Below are 11,133 nucleotides of genomic sequence, written 5' to 3'. Positions count from 1 at the left end.
TGGAGTTTTTTTTTTTTTTGTTCTTTCTTTTTCTAGGTTTGAGTTTTTTTTCGGCTCCTACTTTGGGATTTTTTTGGATTTTCATATTTTCAGTAGTTTGGGTTTTGCCATAAGAATTTTTACAAAGATGAGGAGAATCTAACTTCTCAACTGGAGCTACGAGTTGTTGATTCCTTTGTTCAAGCTGCTGATTGAAGTAATTTAGTTTGATAATTTCCATTTTATTGAGCTACAAATAAAAATCTGAGAATATTAATTCCTGAAACTCTTGTTCTTGTTTTGCTGTTGACGTTAGGCACAATAGAAACACGGTAATCTTTTCAAGGTTTCTCATGGCTAGTGCTTCATAGTAAATTTATTTGCATTCTATAGACACTTAGAGTTGACAAAAATTTGGTTTTATTTCCTTTTTTTTTTTTTTTCTGATTGTTAATACTCGGAATGGATTGACAATTGAGTTATAGAGCTTGAGTAAATCAGAGTTTGGGATAGGATGAGAGAGTCCCGTAGCCTAGTGTTTGATGTATTGTCTTTTAAGTGTTTATTTTTCTAAAATCTCTACTTTTCTTGCATCCACTTCTTTCAATTTACAAGCACCTAGAAAACCATTTTGAAAAACAAAGATCTTAACCATCCTTTCCTCAATACACTCCCCTCCAATATATAAACACATGTTCATTGAATCTCTTCCCTTAGCTGTGTAATCAACCCTCTCATAAATAAGATTCTTGCACAAAATATACTTCATTATATGTTTGCTCAGCATAAATACTGTTTTCCCTATGGAGATGACCTTGGAACTCATCCTTGTAATACTTTGATAGCTTCTGCACTTAGAAGAGAAATTTAGAAGACCATCAAGTTTTTGACGTCTTTGCTGGGGACAACTGGTGTTTATTAGAGCATTCCCTTACTGCCAATAGGACATTTGAAGGACATCTATGAACCTCTTCACAGATTGGGTGACATTATTTTATTTTATTTTTTTTCATTTTCTTTTATTTTCTACTCTTGTTTGTATGACTGGTTGGACTAGAGACCAAACTTCTCGGTTGGTTAGGATAGAATCACTATCATCTTTTAACTCTGCATCTCCTTCTTTTAAATTATCTTCTGACACTCATAGCACCATAGCTGAAAATGAGAATTACGATAGGGAAATGGTAAATTAGAACAGGACACGTAAAGATTATTTACAACCTGTCAAGACTAGCACACCCTCAGGATTAATCCAACCTTTGAATGCATACAACTTTAATTTCAAACCTGGAATGATCCCATTGATTCTACATTTTCATGGTATGGAATCCGAGAATCCTTACCTGTATATCAAAGAGTTTGACAATGTTTGTTCTACATTCATGGACCAAACCTGCACTGATGAGGTTATTTGACTAAAGTTGTTTCTATTTTCCTTGAAAGATAAAGTTAAAACGTGGTTGAATTCATTAAGACCTAGAACCATATGCACATGACAGAAAATGAAAACTGAATTCTTAAAGAAATTCTTTCCAATACATAGGACAAATGCACTTAAAAGGCAAATCATGAACTTCGTTAAAAAAGATCCTGAAACTTTTTATCAAAGTTGGGAAAGGTTCAAAAATCTTTTAAATGCTTGTCCTCATCATGGTTATAAAAATTGGCGAGTGATAATGTTTTTTTTTTATGAAAGTTTGACACCTAAAATATTCCAATTTGTACAAATCATGTGTAATAAAGAATTTTTTGACAAAGAGCCTGAGAAAGCATTCGAATATTTTGATTACCTTGCTGAAAATGCTTAATTTTGGGACACAGCTGATGTACATGATATGTTTAGGCAAGTTAAGTCTGGTCATGGAAAATATATTTTAAAGGAAGATGATGATTTGCGTGCTAAGTTAACTTTGCTGTAAAAAAAAATGAAAATCATGGAATTGAAAAAAGTTAATGAAGTGCATGCTGTCCCAAAAATTCCTGAGAAGTGTGGCATATGTGAGGATCATGGGCATTCAACTAATGAATGTCCCACGATCCCTGTTTTCAAAGAAGTATTGTTGACCAATCTAATGCTGTAAATATGATACATAAACCATATTCTGGTCCTTACTTTAATTCTTACAATTTAGAATGGAGGAGCCACCTAAAATTTAGTTGAAGGAGCGACTAGCATGTAGATCCAGCAACCTTGGCTCCGGGACCCTCTCAACTCACAATTTAAGCACCTTCAATGCAAAAGAAGGGACTTGAGGATACAGTGCAGCATATGGCAAACACCTTGCAGTAGTTTATGCAAGGTCAAGCAACAATTAACAATCAAAATTCTCAAGCAATAAATGACATTCGGAACACACTTACAAAGATTACCACTACCTTGAGCTCCCAAGAAAAATGAAAATTTCCTGCACAACTCCAACCCAATCCACAAAGTTAGCCACTTCAAGAAGTAGTTGAGAGTTCAAATGTCAGGTAAGTGAAGGCAGTCAATACTTTGAGAAATGGTAGGGTGGTGAACATTCTAGCTAAAGGTTCAAACAAGGTTGGTAAGATCTCTAAACCTGTACAAAATGAGGCTGAAAAGAGTGAGGTTAAACAAACTGAAATTAAAATTGAAACTGAAAAGATTTCATGTCCTGTACCTACTCGTTTTCCTAAAAAATTGGCTCCCCTACACAAAGACAAATACCAATATGAGATTTTAGAAATATTCAAGCAAGTTAGGATTAACATCCCTTTGATGGATGCTATTCAACAAATTCTTACCTATGCTAAGTTTATAAAAGACTTGTTAACTATTAAAAGGAAATTAAATGTGCAAACGGAAGCCTTTCTTACTGAGCAGGTTAGTGCCATAATTCAAAGTAATACCCCACCAAAATATAAAGACCCCGATTCACCTACAATTGCTTGTGTTATAGGCAGTTCAAAAATTGGTCAAGCATTGTTGAATCTTGGTTCAAGTGTGAATTTACTGTCTTATAATGCATATGAGCAACTTGGTTTGGGGGAATTAAAACGAACTCCAATTATTTTACAACTGGCTGACAAATCAATTAAAATGCCAAGAGGGGTTGTTGAGGATGTCTTAGTTCAAGTTGATAAATTTTTTTTATCCTATAGATTTTGTTATGTTGGATGTTCACTTGACACCAAAATCTTCTTTTCAAGCACCTATGATTCTTGGGAGACATTTTCTTGCTACTTTAAATGCATTGATAAATTGTAGGAGTGATGTTTAAAAACTGAGTTTTGGGAACATGACCCTCGAACTAAACATTTTTAATATTTGTAGGCAACCTCAAGATTTGGAAGATATACAAGAAGTCAATTTGCTAGAAAGTATCCTTGAGGAAGAGGCCTATTTGGCATATTAGACCACTGACATGCTGTTTGAATTAGAAAATATTTGTGACTTCATCACTAGTGACACCCCCACTGATGCTTCTCTTGTTTTTAATGCAGAAAATAAATTTAAAGCTAAATGGAGGCCTAAAGTTGAGCAGCTCCCAATTGACAGCAAGTTTGAAGCATTCAGTAGATAAAATCCCAACCTTAGAGCTAAAACCATTATCAACAGACCTGAAGTATGCATTTTTGGGTCCTGACAGCACATTCCCAGTGGTGATTTTAGCCCAAATCACTCATGACTAAGAAGGTAAACTAATGGAAGTCTTGAGGCAGCACGAGGGTGTTATTGGATGGAGAATTGCGGATATAAAAGGTATAAATCCTCTTATGTGCACTCATAGGATTTATTTAGAAGAAAATGCTAAAGTCTCTAAGGAGATACAAAGGAGAGACTAAATACTACCATGAAGGAGGTAGTAAAAATAAAAGTTTTGAAATTACTTGATGTAGGAATTGTCTGCCCTATTGCAGATAGTAAGTAGGTAAGCCCCATTCATGTAGTTCCAAAAAAACTATGGGCTTACCATTGTGAAAAATGAGCAAAATGAACTGATTCCTACTAGGATTTCTACCAACTGGCGCATGTGTATAGATTATAGGAAGTTGAATGCCACCACTAGGAAAGACCATTTTCCTTTGCCCTTTCTTAATCAAGTATTAGAAAAGGTTGCTAGCCATGATTTTTATTACTTTTTTAATGGATTTTCTGGTTACTACCAAATAGAAATACCACCTGAGGATTAAAAAAAAACCACTTTCACTTGCCTGTTTGGCATTTTTGCATTTCGAATAATACCTTTTGAATTATGTAATGCACCAATTACTTTCCAAAGATGTATGCTTAATATTTTTAACGACATGATTGAAAACAGTTTGGAAGTATTCATGGATTATTTTTTAGTATTTGGTAGTTCTTTTAATGCATGTTTGACTAACTTACAAGCTGTTTTAGCCAGGTGTGAAGAGAAGCATTTGCTTCTCAATTGGATGTCACTTCATGGTTTAACAAGGCATACTTCTTGATCACAAAGTCTCATCCTGATGTATTGAGGTTGATAAAGCTAAGATTGAGCTTATCTTCAAGCTTCCTATACCCAAAATAGTAAAGGAAATCAGATCATTTCTTGGGCATGCTGGGTTCTATAGGAGGTTCATTCAAAATTTTAGTTCTATCTCTAAGCCCTTGTGTGAGTTACTTATGCATGATGTTGCTTTTGAATGGACCCCTACCTATCAAAATGCTTTTGATAAGCTGAAAATCTTGTTTACCACAACCTCTATCATGCAACCCCCTGTTTGGTCAATTCCATTTGAGATAATTTGTAATGCTAGCGATGTAGCCATAGTAGCTTTACTTGGACAACGTAGAAATAAGTTCCCACATGTCATTTCTTATGCAAGTAGAACTCTAAATGGAGCCTAAAGAAATTATTCTGCCATAGAAAAAGAATTACTTGGTGTAGTTTTTGCATTAGACAAGTTTTGAATTTATATTCTTAGTTATCCTGTGGTTATTTTCACTAACCATGCAACATTAAAGCACCTATTGTCGAACAAGGCTGCTAAACCATGACTAATCCGGTGGATCCTTCTTCTCTAAGAATTCAACCTTATAATCAAAGACAAAAAGGGTACTGAAAACATAGTTGCCAACCACTTGTCTCGGCTTACATTTGCTGAAAATGAGCACACTGTCCCTATCCTTGCCTCTTTTCCTAATGAGCAGTTAATGTTAGTTGAAAATTTGCCGTGATTTGCTAATATAGTTAATTTCTTGGTGACAGGATAAACCCAGCCTCATTGGAGTGCTCAAGACTTAAGAAAATTCATGCATGAGGTGAGGTCATTCTTCTTTGATGATCCTTATTTGTTTAAATACTATTTTGACCAAATCATAAGGAAGTGTGTGCCTGATCATGAAATACAAAATAGTGTGTGGAGGACGTACATTTTTTTACACATAAAACTGTTGCAAAAATTTTACAAAATAGATTTTATTGGCCTAATATGTTTAAAGATGCATATAATTTTTGCAAGACTTGTGAGCCATGTCAAAAATTAGGCACAGTCACTAAGAGAAATATGATGCATTTACAATCTATTTTGGTCATTGAGATTTTTTATTGATAGAGGATCGATTTTATGGAACCGTTTCTATCTTCTTTTGGTTATTTATATATCCTAGTGGCCGTTGATTATATTTCTAAGTAGGTTGAAACCATTCCATGTAAAAAAAATGATCATAAGGTGGTGCTTAAATTCTTAAAAGAAAACATTTTAGTTAGATTTGGCATGCCTAGAGTTATCATTAGTAATAATGGAACCAATTTTTGCAACAAAACCTTTGCTTCTCTCTCGAAAAAAATATGGTATACACTATAAGGTTTCCACTCCATATCTCCTTTAAACAAATGGGCAAGCTAAATTAGTTAATAGGGAGCTTAATCACATCTTAGAAAAAAAGTCAACCCTAACAGAAAAGATTGGTCTTTAAGGTTGACTGATGGACTTTGGGCTTATATGATAGCCTTTAAAATCTCTCTTAACATGTCCAATTATCACTTAATATATGGAAAAGTATGTCATTTTCCCGTTGAGCTTGAACATAAGGCATATTGGGTTGTTAAATAATTCAATTTTTCCATTGACCATGCTAGTTCTGTCAGAAAGTTTCAAATTTCAAGGTTGGATGAGTTTAGACGAGATGTATATGACAATTCCAAATTGTCAAAGGAGTGCATGAAGATGTTACATGACAAGCACATCCAAAGAAAGAATTTTGAGTCCAATGAACAAGTTTTACTTTACAATTCTCGCCTCCATCTATTTCTAGACAAATTAAGATCGAGGTGGAGTGGTCCTTATTTAGTTAAGGTTGTGTTTTCATATAGAACTGTTGAGATTATTAATCCTCAAAATGGAAATATTTTCAAAGTAATGGCCAACGACTTAAACCTTTTTTGGCAAAACTTTCACTTGAGGATACTTCAATTCCTTTGCAAGATCCTACTTATTCTAATGATCCTTAGTTCATTTCTATTTTGTTTTAATTTTTTTTTGTGTTGTTTATTTCACTTCTATTTTTTGTTCTTTCCTTTATTTATTTATTTTTTTATCTTTATCTTTTTCTTTTTCTTTTTCTTCATTCTATCTTTTCAAGTTTAGCACTGTTTGTTTCTTTTTTTTTTTCTTTTCTGGTTTCACGTTTACTTTCATAATCTTTTCAGCCATCTCGGGTATTTCCTTCAGCGCTATTCTCTTTCATGCCTTATTTATTCATGCTTTGCAATGAGGACACTACTCATTTTTAGTTGGGGGGTAAGGAGAGTTTTTCATCACTTAATCTCTCATAATTTATAATTGTGGAGTTTGAATTTTTTTTTTTTTTTTTTTGCTACCAAGTTGCTGTTTTCACACTTCTCTAATTAAGATCAGATAGTTGTAGTCTTGGTCTACACTAATTCCCACTGGTTTAGATTTAAGTTCAACACATGGCATTATAATAGTCTTAGCAACTCAAACTTAGGCAATGTGTTTCAAAGCTAATGATTGATTACCTTATTAGACACATGCAAATATTTTTGTTGTTTAGTTCGATATCAATCAGTGGTTTTCATCTAAACAACTAACAAGAACTACAATGAACCATACCTTAATGGCTTAGGAAAAGTGAATGAGAAAATCCAAAAAAAAAAAAAAAATTGTAGGGTGAATGAGAAACTCCAAAAAAAAAAAAAATTGTAGGTAAAATAAATGAGAAAAGGAACAGGCTAGATGTCAAGGAAAACAATTGGTGCAAGTGCATTGGAAAAAGGCTACCTATCACCGGGATTTCTTTCTTAAAAATAAAAGAGAGATTTTTTTTTTTAAAGTGTAATAGCGTGAAAGCCACCAGTATAATGGTTTTGAATTGGAGTGAAAACCTTTTGGTTTTTCTTAAAAAGTTGCTGGTTGGAGACTATTGTGAGAGATCTTGAAAGTAACAAATGGCAATCTGTTCACACACTTGCATTGAAAGATCTGAAACTTTAATACATTCCCCTTGTTTGAATTCTTGAGAATTTCATCAACCTTTATGTTGAACTATAACTTGACCTAACTACATTTTAATGTTCAGGATTTCAATAAGATTTGATCTTTTGCAGAGATTTTTGAGTTCAGTAACTCACTCTTAGATCTTTCATTCTTTGATTATATTATTTGCTAGAGACTAGCAAAAAGCTAGTTGGAGGGTGTGATAAAGTGTCAAAACTACATAATTAAGTTGCTAGAGTGAATAAATTGTTTAACCAAAAATGAATTAAGCACTTAATTATGCAGTAGATTATAAACTTGAGTCAATTGTTAAATCATGATGTTTTGCACTTAAAAAGTTTGTAATCTAGCTAGCACACTCACACTTTAAGCCAAATTATAATGGATTTTCCGATTTTACTCTTATAGTGTTGAAATCCTAATTATTGTAGGGGACATTTGATTGAACTGGAAGTGGCTAACAGAGAGGACCACGACTAAGGGCTGAAAAGGATTTGCACACTCAGTAGGATCCCTAGAAATCGTGGCCTCAAAATTGCGCAAGAGTTGGCCTCAAGCTGGGCAGCGGACTTATGCACGTGGGACTGCAAGGCACGATCGCATATGGCCTCAAGAGGTGAAGTGGAGTAGCATTTGGAGGTGGCCAAAGATGAAACCAATGGCAGAGGCCTCAAGCTAGCCAGCGGATGACGCATGCGGGAGTAGAGGGCTGAAATAAAAAAAAAAAAAAAAAAGAGAGGATATAAAAAGGAAAAAAGATTGCACACTAGGAGAGTTTTTTTTTTTGGAGCTCGAGTCTTTTTGGCTCCTACTTTGAGGTTTTTTTGGATTTTCATCTTTTCAGTAGTTTGGGTTTTGCCATAAGAATTTTTACAAGGATGAGGAGAAGCTAACTTCTCAACTGGAGCTATGGATTGTTGATTCCTTTGTTCAAACTGCTGATTGAAGTAATTTAGTTAAATAATTTCCATTCTATTGAGCTGCAAATAGAAATCTGAGAATATTAATTCCTAAAACTTTTGTTCTTGTTCTACTGTTGTCGTAAGGCACAGTAGAAACTTGGTAATCTTTTCAATGTTTCTCATGGCTAGTGCTTTATAGTAAATTTATTTGCATTCTATAGACACTTAGAGTTGGCAAAAATCTAGTTTTAATTCCTTTATTTTCCGATTGTTAATACTTGGAATGGATTGACAATTGAGTTATAGAGCTTGACAAATAAATTAGAGTTTCGGATAGGATGAGACAGTCTGTAGCCCAGGTGCTTGATATATTGTCTTGTAAGTGTTTATTTTTCTGAAATCTTTACTTTTCTTGCATCCACTGCTTTCAATTTACAAGTAATCAGAAAACCATTTTGAAAAGCAAAGATCTTAACCATCCTTTCCTCAATAAACTCCCCTCCAGTACATAAACATATGTTTATTGAATCTCTCCCCTTAAGCGTGTAATCAACCATCTCATAAATAAGATTCTCACACAAAATACACTTCATTATATATTTACTCAGCATAAATACTGTTGTCCCTGTGGAGATGACCTTGAAACTCATTTTTGTAATACTTTGATAGCTTCTACAATTGGAAGACAGATTTAAAAGATCATCATCACCACAAAAACTAGATTTCATTGCAAATTTTCTATCTCAACGAAAAGAAAATATTGCTACAGTAAAATGACTTGTTGCAACGACAAAAACTATCACAAGGTATAGAAGTCGTTATAAAAGAGTAAACAGTGAATTCTTTTCAACTTCACATTGGAATTCACCGGCAAAATGAAAAATGTCGCAATTAACCACTATTTGCAATGATTTCTTTTGCGGCAATCTTAAAATCGCTGGAAATGGCCTATTTTCTTGTAGTGAATTTGGGTCTTTGTTGAACTTGTATCGTGCCTATCCACAAAAGTGATAGCAATAATCTTAAAGATTGAACAATCAAAGGAAAAAGAAATGGAAAATAGAAAAAAAGGGCAGATATAATGCCCTGTAAAATAGTAAAAAAAAACTAAGCTCACCTCCTCTTTCAACTTACAGAATGAGTTAAACAGGATCCAATCGGCCTTCTCAATATTGCTGAATTGGTTTAATATGTGTTTGATTAAAGGGGAAAGCGTTCTGTCTCTGAACCAACGGATGCAAAGTTTGGAAGTGCAGGTTGTCGCAATCTAGACATTGAAAAGGCAAGCACCGATAGTGGTTTGCCACACATCTCCACGTACATGGGGTAGTAGCAAGCAATTGCAGCACATGATTGAGTGAAAAATGCAGCACTAGCAACACCAAGTTGCTTAGCTATGTTTAAAGCTCATGGTAAATTAGTAACATAAACCAGTCCCTTCAAAGGGTACTCAGAATTCTCTAGCTTCTTGAAGAGTTCTCCTAAGCAACGTCTACCAACAACTTCAAACGTGTCGAGGAACCCCATCAACGTTATTGGTCCTGCGAGCCCTTCTTCCGTGTTGTCATCATATATTGATGTAGTGTAATTGACCTAGCTCGAGATTGCATGGACTTGACGCTGGAAAGTGTTGTGGATACCATGATTTTGATCCCTTTTGAGGCCAAGCATTTAGAAAATTGGAGCATTGGATTTATATGGCCTTGTCTAGGAAACGGAAGAACCACGATGTGAGCTGTGTAGCCTTTCTTTTCCTCTATTTGTTTTCAACACTTTCAGGTTCTTTTCCTTGCCTTTGTTTCCTAAGCTGCTTAAGCTTGTCAAGACAACGATTAATGAATAGGAAGGAATTATAATAATAAAAAAAAAAAGTGTTGTTTTTAAGTGTTTCTCTTGGTTTGGATTGATCTTCTAAGCATACGTTTGGATGTTGAACTGAGTTGAGATGAGTTGAATTCTTTATAAATAATCGTGAGTTAAGAGGATGGAGTGAGTTTTATGAGGCCCATCTAAAATGAGTTTAGAATCTTTGGATGTATTTGAATGTTAAGATTAGTTTAGAGATTTTTATGTGAAATTGAAAAAAGGTTATGGGTTTTACGTATAAAGAGATGTTGAGTTTAAAAAGGTTGTGAGTCCCATATATAAAAAAGTTTTGAGTTAAAATGAATTTAGTAATTTAAGAGTTGGATATTTAAATATTATATTCAATTTAAAATTACATTAAACTGAGATCAAAAGTGAGTTGCTCTTAACTGAATCTTATGAAAGCCTTGACTCCAAATATTCGGACGATTGTTTGTCAGTAAAAGAGAGAAAAGTGGAGCCATATCCGACTCCAACAATACCGAGTCCACAGAGATTAATCTGAACTTCAGTATGATTAACATACTGTAATCTTCTCCGATTCTTTAATTTGATCTGATAACAATGTATGATTAACGTATAAAAATGACCAATACATTGGATCTACGATTCCAAAAAACCGCCACACCGGCCATCAGAGGTTGGAACTGGTTGGCAGGTGGCAATATTTTAACAAAATCGATTGGTGTCGGTTTGGTCTCGGTTTGAGGCCGATTCAAACCATTGAACTGGCTGATGCCTTATAACATTATTTTTTTTAAAAAAATTATATGTTTCTAAAACGGCCTTAAACCACGTGTTTTAAACAAAATTGAAACGACGCGGTTTGGTAGCGTAGTTTTATCCATTACGTATGAAACAAAAAATAAGTGGAATAGCGCTGTTGGATTTAAAACCAAATGGCATCGTTTCCAATTTTTATAGTCTTCTTCAACCCTTA

General features: G+C 34.2%; 1 non-coding gene across 1 annotated transcript; it reads right to left on the bottom strand.

Moving 5' to 3' along the window:
- Window positions 1-1,529: 1,529 nt before the first annotated feature.
- Window positions 1,530-1,636, bottom strand: LOC122277896. Its single transcript, XR_006229204.1, has one exon. It is a non-coding gene; the product is annotated as a small nucleolar RNA R71 (small nucleolar RNA).
- Between the last annotated feature and the right edge of the window lie 9,497 nt (window positions 1,637-11,133).

Source organism: Carya illinoinensis, chromosome 9, assembly GCF_018687715.1.
Source record: "Carya illinoinensis cultivar Pawnee chromosome 9, C.illinoinensisPawnee_v1, whole genome shotgun sequence".
NCBI classification, from domain to species: Eukaryota; Viridiplantae; Streptophyta; class Magnoliopsida; order Fagales; family Juglandaceae; genus Carya; species Carya illinoinensis.
This window is presented reverse-complemented; position numbering and strand designations above follow the sequence as displayed.